General features: G+C 31.4%; 1 protein-coding gene across 1 annotated transcript in view; it reads left to right on the forward strand.

Moving 5' to 3' along the window:
• Positions 1 to 16,819, forward strand: part of LOC111039798 — a 36,246-nt gene that overhangs the window by 2,417 nt on the left and 17,010 nt on the right. The window lies entirely within an intron of this gene.

Below are 16,819 nucleotides of genomic sequence, written 5' to 3' on the forward strand. Positions count from 1 at the left end.
TTATATAATTAATTAATTGCATTATAACTTATAAGTCTACAACTATAACAAATTAAGTTTTCTAAGAGAATATTTTCATTCAATATTGTGCATGATGTGTATATTGTGACATACTGTACAAATATTTATAAATTATGTGTATATAATAATATAATAATAATAATATTATTATATTTTTTCTCCAAATGACCCTGCAGTACATCACGTAGCATGACGGATCTATATAATAAGTATATAAATTGAAGAAAAATCTATTTAGGTACACTAAGACACGTTTTTATACATAATGTATAAACCTGCAGTTATTATTTTTGAGAATATGGTTAAGCATATATGCGGTTATTTTAACTAAAATATTATCATGTATCCCATTTGAGTATTTGTATTCAGCATCATTAAAAATAAATACAAATTCATCAAACAACTGATATGGCGATATATTATAATTTATAAGTAATTATAAGTAATTACAACATACATATTAACGTAGGTACACTCGAATTTAATTTTCAATTTCATAACAATCTATTTTGTTTTTTTTTATACGTAATGCTTAAAAACATATACCAACTGTAACAAGTAAAAAAAAGCATATTTTTTTTTACAATTTAGATGAACGATCTTAATACGTATCACTTGACACATATCACGCAATAAAAAAAATCGTTTAAATTATTATTATAAGTATTATATCAGTAACTTTTTGCTTATATTTGAGTATACATACTCGAATGCATGCACCGTACACTGGCACGACTACACAGCATACACAGACAATAATGGGTCTTGTATTCAAAATCATCTTTCCGTAAAAAAAACTATTAAAATGACACGCAATCGTAGTGTTTTCTTTATATTTCATTACAAAATTTTTTTACATAATATATTTACTCATATTTGTATATTATATATAATATTATGTTCTACTTTTCATTTTAATTATATATAGTGTAGATTAATTGTGTATCTAGATATTCTAGAATCACAATAGAAAAAAACCGTACCTATTAAATGTTTAAATAAGTCTAGGCTATAATAACTCTATAGACTATGGTCGTAGTATTCATTTATTTATATATTATCATTGATCATATTATAGAATATTGATTTATTTATTTAGCTTGCATGGCGTATAGTGTATACCCCCGAGGACCATAAGACGTATACGCTATACTATAATATATTGTAAATTGGTATTAATTATTATTAAGGACACCGTATGGCGTATTGTAACTAGTTACTATACCGTATACAACAAAACAATGAACATCTATTCAGGTTGTAGCTTTGGTTTATCGATCTTATCATATCTACCGCGGCTAGGATTATAATGTATACCTATAAATACTTGCAGTTAGATACTATTGAATATGCGTTTATATAGATTATTAATTAAAGAAAACATTTCCATCGTAACTAGCTCTAGGGGTTGAATTCTGATTCAACATGGCCGTCGACAGAGCATTCCTCTGAATCAAATGCAACTGGCATGGGTATTACCGAGGGAATTTTTCAGGTAGATAAAAATAATAAAAATATGGCATAATCAATGTTAAAAGATAAGTTATTGTGAAATTTGAACATTGAGGACAGTTGTGGTTTCAAAGAAACGCATCTCTTGATATTTAAGTTGTATGTCAATAATTAAAACATTACTGCGCTACCTTCTTTTGGATATCCATCTATTACTTCCACCGAGTGACAAAATTTGTAAATTTTAATAAGAAGAAAATTATGATTGTTTTAAAGTTTATAGAAGGATCGCTTAAAATATGGCACGGATTCTTTGGTTGTTTTACTGCGAAAATCGTTATTCCTCTAAAATTTCTCAATTTTTTTAATTTTTTTTTTTTTCAATAATATAATAGTTTTGCACAATTTTGATTTAGGAAATTTTTTAAGCACTAGCATTTTAAGGGATTATCCATCAATTACCATCGGTTATACCGCCCACTTATACAAATCCTAGGTAACGTCTTACATGTAGACTCAGCTATTGCTATTTATCAAAATGTGCTATGTAATATAAATGATTGGAAATCATTCAACGAATAATATTTGATATCTGTGAACAGTTGTTGAATACATTATTCCATATAGTTATAATGATACTTATAGATAATAGATATAGATATATACCTATATATTATGTGTATTCAAACTATACAATATTTCAGAGTAGATATTATTATCATTGTACATCGGAATAATATACATTCCACGGTTCTCTTGTTAGATTCCAGTTCAATCACATAATCGTAGTTAGGTACCTCTATATGATTTCTTTTGAACGTGTTCAATATGAAAAGAGAAAAAAATATGAAATTCAACAAAACACTATAGGCGTGGCTCCAAGACTTAAAAACTATTTATTTTCAAACGGTAGAGTGTTGATTAGCGCGTGAGTGCATATAATATTAATTAGGTATAATTATAGGTACACGTGAACATAATATAATAATATATGCCTGAATATGGCTACATCAATTCAATATTTAGTTTATAAATTAATATGCGAAATTTAATTTGTCTCCAAGTGTTAACAATCGTAATTATTATACTTATTTAGCGCGTACATCCCAACAAAACACATAAATTATGTCACACAAGTCCTACAATATAATAATGACCGCCAACGCAATTATTACTGGTTGAAAATTGTATGCTCAGAAACAGGAAACTATATACGCACCATAGTGAATAGCGGAAGCCGCGCAATATACCTCCATCCCGCGACATGTGTAACCGCGGTATAGGTATAAACATTCAAACGAAATATTTACATATATTATGCATACATACGGAACGTGTAAAAAATCCAAAACTAGTTTAACTTGCATCATCAAACTTGCACGTATCAATATCATATTATAAGTGATCACGTCACACTGAAAAAGAAAAAAAACCATTTAAAAAAAAAAAAACCATTTACGGTTCTTGTGAAGTGAAAAAAATCCTTTTGTATACATAAAATATAGCATTGATGGAATGTCGGCTATTATGAAAAACCAGTTATTATTATTATTATTATATAGGTTGAGGGGAACGATACGTCTTCCTATAAGTAGGTATACGTCACAAATACCACATACCCCCACGGCGAAAATGACGTGACATCTAAATATAATAATAATACATATAACACTCCTCACTTTTCTTAATAATATATCCGTGTACACATTATTACTGTGCTGTTATGAATCATTGTTTGTACATTATACAGTTTGGCATATTAAAAATATCGTCATGATATATACAAATAATAATAATAATAATAATAATAATTGTGTATAAGGCTATAAAGTATAACGCTACAGTCAGATTATCAGTCGATGGTTGCAATGTATATAACATTATCTTAAATATTTTTTAAACCTCCATAAACACTGGCACGCATATAAGCCGGTCTTCTATCGTTTGGTGTACAACGACGATAGTAGGTGTAATAATAAGATGATTAGGTACGATAGGAAATATTTCGTTTTTAGTACGATATTTATATACATTGAAACGGCTTTATATCAAATTTTCAAATATATGTTCAGAATACTATTTTTTTATATACCTACGCTTATAGTAAGCACTTTAACTTCGTTGAAGAAAACACTGTCTGCATATTGTTTAAATATAAGTTTATATTTTACAGTCGACTTATAAATTAATGTATTATTTTAAAAGCTTTTCTCGAAATGAATATTCAACCAATACTCAATGCTTATACCTTTTCTTAAATCGTGCTACGGCATAATAATAAATAAGATAAATATAATTTAATTTGTGCTGCAAATCCGTGCAGTAAACCATTCGAGAAGGAATATTTTTCTTTATTGTATTCGATATATGTAACGGACGGAGTACAGTAAGTTTACATGATAATCAGTGGTGTATTGGTAAATAAATTTATGGGTATACGCACCTAAAAGTAGTTGAATATATACGATATATATACCTACCTATATATACGATATACCTACCTTAAAAATTTTCTCGCTCCGCTCGAAAAATCATTACACTTAGTATTTAATAATCTTGTATTACTTTATTACAAACACTTACTCTTCGTGTGTATATGTATATGCAGTGGCGTATATACCCCCCTATATACGCCCCCCAGTTCACCCTATATTCACCCCCAACCATAAAATTAATTCATATATACTCAGATACTCCAATGTGTGTAATATGTACCAAGTATCAATGTATTATTTTTTTTTTAAATTGATTCAATTCATATATATATCATAAATAATATTATAAACTTAAAATATTACTAATTATTAGTAATTAGTAACATTGCTAGAATAACTATCACTGACCAATAAAATAAACAACAATTAATAAATTTAAACTAATTTTACACACAGAAATAAAGAACTTATATTAGGTACTGTTTAAACAAAAATCTTAAAAGGCAGTTTTAATGTAATTCTTGTCAGTTATGTAAATTAATAAATTAATTATAATAGGTTACATTAACAATTTAATAACTTACTTTTTTACTTTCTGACGGATTATTAGTTATTGCAACTTCATCATCAGTTGGTGTTGGTTTATGTTTTTTCGTCGACGGCACAGAAAAATAATTAGTGATTTTTTGTGAAGTAGCGGTACGTTTATTATCCATTATCGATCATATAATATTATAATATATTTATATATAAAATATTTTACAAAATTAATAGAATTAATATAATAAGAAACTAATAGTTCGATTTTATAATTTGGTTATTGGATGACAAGTAATAACACAATAAATCAACAATAATTATTTTATTATTATTCCAATTTGTCATTATCATTTAGTTTGAAATTACGTATGTTTATTGTTTTATATTATCAATAATCGTACACGATTTTTTGACTATGGATCTATTTTTAACTATTAGATTAACCATACACGGCACACCGCGACCGATTCAGTGTAGGTAATAGGTATACACGATAAAGCAGTGGTTTACAATATATTTTTGAAACTTAGTAGGTACACAGTTTGGGAACCGCTGTACATTGATTGTATATACGCTCGGCAGTTTCCGATCGTCTTCGCAAGAACTTGTAGTAGGGTAAAATTTAATTATTATTTTTAAGTTTTTACTTTTGTTTGGTGATAATATGACTAAATTGTCTGATGATAAATTAGAAGCGTGCGTATACCCATAAATGACTAATTTTCTTAAAGGTATACGCATAAATCCAAAAATAGGGATCCGGGTATACGACGTATACCCGCGTATACCCTCCAATACACCACTGATGATAATGATGATATACAACGAAGAAGACAAATTCTAATTTTGGATTTGAAAAATCAAAATATAACACATAACATAAATGCAAACCATTGTAACAACATAGCTTGATAACTTTAGAATATTATATACTTTATAGATACCGGTTATCCAGGCTTGTTAAGTAAATACTAGAATAATGGAATTTATAAAATTATGCAAATTGTTTTGTGTATTTTTATAATAATAAATAATTTAGATTACTAGTAGGTAGATAAATATATGTGTATAAGTATATGTATCTAGTTAACATTTTACTGTTGATAAATCTTTACCTATATATAGCCTATATGGGTACTATGCGAATGCGATTATGATAATCTTTAATCGGCTGCAAACTACACAGTTTAGTATTAAAATAATTCAACATATTTGAGAATTAAATATTAATTGCAATGTATAGATTGTTCACTCAATTATGTGGTATTATGGAAACTCGGTAATTCTAAGAAATTATGTCACAAAAAAATTATTACCCATTAGTAATCAAACTGTAAACCGTTGGGTAAAAATACCTAAATACATATTATAATGTTGTATACAAATTATTGATGACTGTAAAATGTAGAGTGTAGACTGTAGATATATATATAAGGTTCCAGTGTATTTTTACGACCGAATGTTTTTATTTGAAAATTAAAAATGCATAAAATTGCAAAAATTCGTATTATTTAATCATATATGTATATCTTACATAACATGCAATGTGACGTGATGCCGTGATGGGAAAACAAAACTAATTGATTACCGCGTATTTTTTTTTCTGTTAAGAAATACTTTGTAACACATATTATTAAAGGAGAGTCCTGAACTCGTGAAGTGTTCTTGTTTTAATTAGCTACATGTGTACTGTACTACTATAAGTACTGTGTATAATATTATTATACATACGTCATTTTTATATATACAGGGTGATTTATCAAACATGATCACCCCATCTTTTCAATTTAATATAGTTATTTAAAATCAGAATTTTTAAATATACTTAAAGACTATAGTTTCAAATTCTTGTGATTTCCTTGTACTACTCAGGCAGGGTCCTTTGGAGATGCAAAATTTAAATGAGACCCCCCCCCCTTGACTTTTCAGTTTTAAAAGGTACCATCGAAAGGTCCATAGTAATGGGTTTATAAGATGATTTGAAAATATCAGTCATCAATATTAACCAATCAACATTAATAATATGTAAATATAGTCCAAGTATAATAAATACTAGTTTCAATACTACGGTTATTTTATCTTTTTTTAAAAATATTTTTAAGGATTATTATCTTTAGTACAAACACTTTAATAATTAAGATAAAAACTTACTCGAATTTTGAATAAGGTACATCAACATTTTCAAAAAAATTATCCACTTCATAATTTACAGTAAAAAAGGAGGGGGAGGGGGGTTTTTATTTGGAAAATAGTAGTTTGAATCGTTACACTAAACTCCTTAAGTAGGTTAGAAATAGGTAGAAAAAATTGTCTTTTAGTAGGTACTTATATTTAAAAATTAAAAAATTCAGAATAAATAAATTATTAAAGGAAAAAATAGGTGGGTATACCATATGAGCATGTTGGTGAATCACCTTGTATAATATGTTTAGTAAGTTCAGTATATTATACTGCGAAGTAAAAATCTTGATATTTGAAATTTGAATTATACTCTTGCATGTTTTAATTTTTCTACGAGCCTCCAAAATAGTATTATTATATTATTATTCTTATGTTATGCAATCATGTATTTTTCTATAATAAATGTCGCGATCGGGCGTTCCCGATATAAAGCAGTCTTACCCGTACCTACACAATGTAATAATATAATAATATTTGTCATTAAATCTTGAATTATGTACGGCGATAAATTGGTGTACGCTTTTAAATCGTGCGACTCTTAGAATTTACATATATACCTACCTATATATACATGTACATTATTATATTGTATATATATGTAGGTACCTATATACCACGGTATACATAATACCATGTGTAAACAACACGCAGATTACATAGGTATAACATTTTTCTTATAACGCAATAGCTGAAGCAGAATTTATATATGTCGTTTTATTCGCTCATTGACCAGCGCCGCCTGTCGCGTAACCTCCTCTCATATTGGCAATTCTCATTTGAATTCCGCGTTTAAGAGATGACTCGATGATTTTTTATGACTGTTCGATCATTATTATTATTACGTTTTGGTATTCTACCAGCGACATCGTATTATACGCACACGTTCAGTATAATATAATGACACTATTTTATATTATATAATATACTATAGCGTTGTCCGAGGATAAATGAATCCGAGATGGGCAATCCGCCCGAGGCGTCTTGTAACAATAGTAACATTTTTTTCCTTACGTGAACCGATTGCCAGCTGCAGTAATAAACGAATACATTATTTTATACGTAATTGTTATTTTAATAATATCATTAATAGTGGGTAGGCCGCTTTAATCGTACAATATATTATCAGTCAACTTTTCTCAAATCTCCAAAATAGATCCCTAACCCAACCCGCGGGATCCTAATTACAATACGTCATGCTTGTGGACAATTCGGTGCCAATAGGTAAAAAACTATGGGTTTACATATGCGCAAATTTAGATATTGGTAACCCGGCTAATATATCATATCTGTATTGGCCGAATAAAATATATTTATTATTATCTATTTATTCCGTTTTCGTTGTATCCGTTTTGCTTCAGTTGAATTATTATCAATTTTTTTTAGCATAATAGCATTGATTATTTTTTTAGTACATAAACCTCAAACATACACTTTGTCTCCGATATAAATATAATAGCTGTTACACAATTTTACATTTACCTAGATGGAATTGCTTAATTAAAAATAATAATAAAAAAAAACACAAATTATATCCAACCAAAATGATTATTATTTTATCATATCTGTAACCAATAATGGTAATCATTTAATTAAACGAACAAAATATATTCGATTTGCGTGAGCCAAAGTTGAATTTATATTTGAGCCTTCCTACATGGTAACATAATATTGTGTAAGGCTGAAAAATAAAGTAAAAAACCCACATGAGTGTGTTGAGTGCACCGAGTATTCAGGAATCTATCGATTCATTTTTAGACATACCTAATAACATATAGATGGGGTACCTACGGGTTACGATGATATTGGTGTGTGTGCCTAGCTCAGGGTTTATACTGTATAGCCGTATACGTCATATAATGGTATATATATATATACGCACTGCAGTATACCTCGGCGGCGGACAAACAACATAACAACAACAACAAATAATAATAATAATAATGATAATAAATGGAATGCCCCCGCTGCAGGACACGCCGCCGCGGCCAGCGAGAGAGAAATGCCGCTGCTCGTTGCATAATAATGAGTGAAATGAATGTGTGCCAGCAAGCGCGCTCTCGTCGCAGATGGTTCTTATATATTATATTCAATATAATATTATGTACAGGCATCTTTGTGTGTGTGTCGTGTGTGTTGCGCGTGTAAGTCATAAGTGTACGTTATCCACACAGTCGCACACACACGCACATGTCTCGTTTAATATACGTACACAACACGTATGCGCCTATACCCATTATAATAGGTACGTACAACGACAACAACCAGAATAATAATAATAATAATAATAATAAGAACGCACTATAGGTAATAATATAATGACACGGTTCGTTGCGTTATAACCTGCGCATTGGTCTCGGCCCGCGGTGAAAACAAAACTGAAAAACAACGATTAATATCCAATACGAGCGCACAGTCCACACAACCCCATCGTACCTGCACGCCTTCACGCTCTTAAACACACACGCTCCCGCACAACACAGACGGCACTGGGCAAGCATACGTCTGGCGGGGGGGTTCAGAAATTCACTGCACTTTGTAAACCCGCACCTACCCGCCCATCAAACGGTATTATTATAGGTACGAGGTGCTGCATTAATTTCGAATTACCTATATTCTCGAGCGACTTAATATTATAGGTACCTACATCTGTAAAATTGTAAAGTATTACACGATGCTCGTAAGTCATAAATTCAAACTTGGACTTCAACTCGGAGGAATTGGCCAATCCTAACGTGATCCAGTGAGACACGAATTAGATGTTGAGTTTGAACATATAATAAGAGATCAAAAAAATTGGAAAATCTCACATCGATATATATGTAGTTGCCCACGTTCTTGGACCGTTAATTTTTCTTTCGCCAACTTCCGGATCACATCGACCCGTTTTCCGTTTTATAGCGTTTTGCAGTCAAATCTCGGTAACTCGAATCTCCAGGGGAACAAAAATAAATCGGACAAGTGTATTTTTCGAGTTATAAACGTCAAATACAACTAAATTATAAACGAGAGGCAAGAAAATAATATCTTATATTAAGTGTTATGGCTTATTGACTTACGAGTCGTCCGAGTGTTACGACGGTTTTTGAGTTTCGAGCAGTTATCGTCGCGACTCCACTGCATACACCGCTGTTATTAATAGTAAGTATCAAGATTAAATAACTAGGTATGATCGCATTGAGTCGTATTTTAGTAATGGGCAGCCGCACGTACTAATATGCAACATGTTATATTATATCTTTATGGGATGATTTAGCATGGAAAGGAATCCCAGCTGGCAGTGATTTTTAGATTTATTTATCCATGGAATTAATAATTTTGTATTGTTTTGTTGATTAATAAATCGAGGTGATAATATTATGCACTGCCACTGGCGGCCATTACACCTGCGGATCACAAAGTTGCGATCATACCTAGTTGTTTAGCCATGTCTAGTATTACTCAGCAGTGGATCGGGACTGGGTAACGCCTTGGCCTGGTCCTCGCCGATACAGGCAGATACCTATACCTACCACGGTTATGCTACCTACCCACAATATGTTACCTGTAGCTCGTGTCGTGAACTGCGAAAGATTATAATATTATATTATACGACGCCCGCGCGTCCGGATGTGAGATAGCTGCGTAAGTATACCTACGGCGGCGTGTCGGCGGCGATGGCGGACCCGTGACAAATGATCGAAGTCTGCAACAGCGGATACGTCATCGTCGGCGGCGTGGCGGTTAAAAAAATATAATAACGAAAAAACAAATTAAACGCGGCCATACTTGTGGACGGAGACGTCGGCGGCGGTGGCGGAGGTGGGCAGAGAAGAAATAACTAATAAGTATAATAATATGACCATTTACTATATCGTGGTGATATCTACAAACGCGTTGTGTTCTACTACTGTAGAGTATTATTGGTGTATGACACTGTTGCAATATAATATAATATAATTGTATATTGCGCGTGTACCTTTACGTCGACGCATCCTCCGAGACGAAGATACAATATTATATTATTGTTATTTTATTATCATCGTAACATTCGTAACGATAAAATTGGATCGTAAACTAAACGTATTTTTATGGTATATAATATGACGTGGAGCGTTTAATAACGGATCCGACTTTGATACGTATGTGTGTGAGTGAAATGTGAATCATATAATAATGATGATAAATGTGCAATAGCTATTTGTTGTCAGCAGGAGAAAAAATGAATTCAATCTTAAATTTCTATTAATATCTACTGTTTTTTTTTTTTTTAATCGATCTCAAAACAATAACGAGTCACATCGTAAAGACTTGAATAATATATAAAACGTATTTCTCGATAAACTTAATACTTTTACTATTACCCATATCGATATTCGATTATATTTCTCTTTTACCTAGTCCATACTATTCTATTAGTCCATTGCGATATTTTGTTCTTCAAAATGATAATGTGGTTATAGGTTTATGACTTATAAGTGTTCACTATTCTAACCCATATGATAATTGGTCGCCAGCTGCGCTCTGACGTTTATTTGAGCGGTTGTTTTTTGTTATTTTGATTTTTTTTTGCCATAGCAAATAATAATAATAATATGATGTTAGTGTGTGGGTCCAGTGGCCATGAAAGAAGGAAATATCACACATATTATACAATTTTACAATCGGGCTAATCAAATGTATCAATTGAATGAAGGTCGACGTTACAAAACATTGCTAGTTGTGAATTTCAAAACAAACATCATTTTATTCACACGTTTAACATAGGTATTATTTTTCAATTAGTTCCTAATATGTAACTATATATGTATACATTTTAAGTTATTGTATTATTCGATTTTCCCATTATTTACTATGGGTACAGTTCTCGTTTAAGCAACACAAACAGTAATACATAAACATAAACAGTAATACATTTCAGTAAAATAGTTTTAAAAAGCTGTAAATGCAGTAAATACAATTTAAATAATTTCTCTGATCACTATTCATAATATAGATAATTTATTTGGTGTACCTACTACTGTGTTTTAAAGGATGAATTCATTATTTTGATGGGTATCTGGAAAGCAGAATACAAAGGGTACGACATCATTATCAAAATATCTTGTTCGATTAAATTTGTCGAATTTCTTAACTATACACGAAATATATAGTACCTAGTATAATACATAATATAGTATAATAAACAAAATAAATATTAATCTACTGACGCACTGACGTCTGACACTGAAAACAACAAATGGATCCATCTTCGTTGTGTGGACTGTAATGATTACATTATACCTATTTTAAAATAATAAACAATTCCACGGAGGTTTTTGCTCCCGGTCGCTGTTGTTTCTGTAAACGACGTAAAGTTTTCTGGACTTGGCGTACACATAATTTCAGCCTCTAAAAATGTACATATTTTAAAACCGAAGGCATATAAATCAATTCTGTCGATGCGTATGTTCGGTTGTCATTCGTAAAGTAGCCGTTTTTTTTATCAACTGCTTCTCACAGTACTACAACACATTTCACGTCCATTTCCTCGTGTGTTTTTAAAACAGTGATTTAAAATCCATCATATGTTGTAAGTATACCTAGATTCTGGAATAATATTAGTTTCCAGTATGAGAAAAATAATTTTGTAATTTTAGTGAGAATAAAATATAACTAGTCATAATATCGTGTTGTTTTAAATTAATGAATATACAAATATGTATAATATTATTGTAAACTTTTTACCACTTTATTCAAATATACATGGGTAGGTATGTTTATAAATGTTTTCATTGCATGAACTCCTTTCATAAATATTTATGTATATGTGTGGTTAGTATAGGTCAATAATGAGTATACATAATAATTAATATTTCTCTGTCGTTTAAATTAAAAATATAAGTACATAATATGGTCACATATAGTTAGGTAGGTACCCTGTTTTTTGACTATTTTTTACCTTACGATGATAATATATTAAAATGATCGATAGTAATTCAATTACTGTGGTTCGGATAAAACGAAAGGCGCATTCCTGATCAATGATCGATTACCACTATTACCAGTTACCACGCGGCTGTTTCTGCGTTCTTTATGCATTATTATTTATTATATTATATTAATGGTGTACAGATATAGTTTATTATACGAAGTGATAAAGTTGTAAGATCGCATTCCGTTTAAGGAACTTCGGAGTATCATTATAGAACAATGATGTATGGGATGGTTTGTAATAATAATTATGCATGACCGTGGAAGGTGTTTTTCACTCATTTTTCCAAGGTTAAAAAGATAAGTCCCGGGCAATTGTTGACGACAGTCGTTTTTGGACTTTCCATGTAAGGAGCCATTGTGTATATAGGTACTATAATAATATAATGTATAAAAGATGCTTTATGCAATTGCGTTCACCGATTATCTATAATCTATGTATACATCGAGCAATAATTGTTAATGACATTATACTACAGGTGGCGGTCTATTTCATGACGCTTATCATTATAAGCATTCGTGTTTTTCAATAGATAACGAATAAAATATTGTATTAAATTACAAAATCCTAATGCTCGTTTTAAAATACGTTTTGTAAAAACTTTTCCTAAATACGTTTGTTTTTTATTTATTGATTATTTGATGATTTTAATTCCAGACTAAAACATTGAGATATACCTACGCATTTGAATAAATAATAGTCTCATATTATTTAGAGTAGGTACAAGACATAGGTGGATATAGTATAATTAAATGCAGTAGTTAATGATATAAGCACAGGGAAAAATCATACCTACGTTTTTATTATTTATGTATTATAATGTACCTGGTGTATTATTTTCATAATTATCTATTTGTCACTATAATTTTAAAAACCACTATACCTGTGTTCTTGTATCATTGTCTTGTAGGTTTATAGGCAACTTAACCTATACCTTCCAATAAATAAAATAATATAATATGGGGTATCTATAGATATAGGAGTCGGGTACCTACAGATCTACTACCTACATGTTATTATGTTGTATTGGAAGAGTTTAACTCACGCATATACATTATCTATAATATACGTATACGTGATCATAACGGTTTCCTTGTACACGAACGATTGCCGGCTCAAGTCGTACGAACATTTTTTATATTTTTTATAATTGTAGCATAGCTATTTTATGTACCTATATACAGAACAAAAGATATAATATATACTAATAATATTGTGTTATTATTAGTCTTAGATAACTTGTCTATTAACTATCGTGACTTTGAGAATTCCATCGTTGACCACATCGTTCTTCCCATCATAATTTATGATCTTTACACATGGGTCTGTAGTACACTGTACCAGGTACCTATATACGTAATATCTATATAGGTACACCTCGAGATCGATTCTTACGATGGGCCCACCGTCTTATTTTGTGTACCTTATTAGTGATGGTTATAATATATTATTATATTATCATATATCGACGATGGTACGCTCTCTGTAGAGCGGATACTATCGGCTGCGGTGGTATTTCCTATACACTGTACACACGTTCAGAACTTATATATTATTATTATATTGACAAGCCGCTGGAATGATTTTCGATAATGAGCTCGGCACACGAGTGATTGATGTACATTGAAAAAATAAAATCATTTTGGACCGCCTATCGGTTACTGATTACCAAGCTATTATCGCGTACAGGTATATAAAATTATATCTTATACGTCTATATATATATGTATACATATGCGGCGTGTACAGTCAGCAGCGACGTTGCTCTTTTGCAGGCTGCTGCAGTCTCATGTACACATTATAATAATTTAATCTCTCGGTCTATATAATATAATATATATTATATATATATGATATGCGTCTAATGATTTCAAGATTCACGACACCACTTAATAGGCACACACACGCACACACGTGTATTGCACATTATACGCACCGACTTCTATACACAAACCTGTATAGGTATGCGAAAAAAACACACGAGTGGTCTAATTAAGCTCGTCGAAAAGACGGTTTTAATTAACGATCGCGATGGGGTGCGTACCTATATTATAATATCATTGTATTTCGTTCGTCACGCCGTACGTAGGGACTACCTGCCTATATATACCTGTACGATATAATATGCAGTGGGTTTCGTAATTAGCCCGGTTTATTATAACGTATGTGTGTTCGAAACAAAAAATAAACCGTACGAATCGCGCAGCATCGTCATAACATCGTGTTGTCATCAATATACAGGGTGATATTTTAAGCATACTCACTCCATTTGTATTCTTAAATTATGCGTATATTCAAATTTTGATTTTTGGAATTTTTGAGTGTAGTTAAATACGATATTTTCACAACATTTAAGGATTGTCATGTGGCGATACCAACTTTTGTTTTTCAAATGACAACCTATATGTTTTAAAACAAAATGTGATTCAGATAATTTTTCTGAAAATGTTGGCGTATTGTAATCGAAATTTGAACGAAAACTTCCTTAGTTATTCTTCTTTACATACTGAGGAATAAGGATAATAGATAGACTATTATACTAAAAAGCTTTGTGAAATGGATACGAGCTCGATAATTATATTTCGGTATGCAATATAAGATATCCGTCAATAATTACTATCTAACAGAATTATAATTATCAAGCTCGTATCCATTCATAAAAGTATTTAGTATTTAATATACTACCACAGATTATATTAAAATAATTTAATATAATCAGTGATATTACTATTCTTATTCCTTAGTATGTAAAGAAGAATAACTAAGGAAGTTTTCGTTCAAATTTCGATTACCATACGCCAACATTTTCAGAAAAATTATCTGAATCACATTTTGCTTTAAAACATATATAGGTTGTCTTTTGAAAAACAAAAGTTGGTATCGCCACAGGACAATCTTTAAAAGTTGTGAAAAATCTAAGTATACACGAAAATATCGTATCTAACTACACTTAAAAATTCCAAAAATCATAATTCGAATATAATATGCATAATTTAAATATGAAAATGGGGTGAGCATGCTTAAAAAAATCACCCTGTAGACGACGACGACGACGAGACTGTCGTCTGCGACCAGCCGCTGATCTCTGCACATCGCGTATACACCTATATTAAACGATATAGGTATCTGCGGAATCGAAACGAACGCATAAAATTAACCCCGACAAGTCGTATCTCGCACGTGCGTGCTGTACACAATGTATGTAATAATATATATAAGGCGGCAGCGCCCTCGTGACTATTAAAACAAGTCTGCGCGCCTACACAAGTTCGCCGCGGACAAACCTTAAATGGTGGTCAACCGAGTCGCGAGAGATACCGTGTGCGTGTGTCTGTGTGTGATTTTGCTCGTCTTGTATATTATAAAGTGTGCAGGTGTGTACCAAGGCCGCACGCTCACGACGACGACGGCGGCGGCGGCGGCGTCTTCTGTAAAATTATTATCCAATAATAATATAATACTGCATCCTATGCGACGTAGGCACCTACATATTATGTACTATACACATGGTGTAGGTAGATGGGTATTATTACTATCAACGTCCCGTGTGATGATGAGTTTTTTGTTGTCGATTTTTTATCAGGCCCCGAATAACCCTGCGCTGATGTGATAATATTATAAACGCATTACGATATACGCGCCCGAATAATTGAGTAATCCGTCGCATATAGGTATATCACTTGTACCTGTACACATCATATTATTTAAGTAAACGCGCAACAATAGGTAGTATTACATTATTATATGTATATTATGGGTGTCTATGTATTATCTGTGCAGTGTGTATACATATATAGAGGTGTATATAGTTATTATATACCAAAGGTGTACATCGTTATAACATACCTATACAATATACTATTCGCTGTGTACACATGCCGCTCATGTCTGCAACGTTGGCAGATATTAGCTAACGGCCGACACGATTTCGTCTGTGACCGAAACACGCAAAAATCATCATCGTATTTATTTTTGTTTAATCGTGCTTTATCGGTACCCAGGTCCTTGACCTCGAAGTCCTGGTATATCTATATAATATGTGTACGCGGTACCACCTATATTATATTATGTATGTATGCGTGTACCTATTACAAAAAAAAATCTGGTCTTACAACAGCCTCATCAATTCACAATACGCCCTCATATGCATTGTGGTCCGAAACTCCGAAGATACAGTTATGGTATTTTTTAACCGCGGGTGACTGTTACTCAACAAAGACGACTTAGACATAATAATATT

This window comes from Myzus persicae, unplaced genomic scaffold (assembly GCF_001856785.1).
Source record: "Myzus persicae strain clone G006 unplaced genomic scaffold, MPER_G0061.0, whole genome shotgun sequence".
NCBI lineage: Eukaryota > Metazoa > Arthropoda > Insecta > Hemiptera > Aphididae > Myzus > Myzus persicae.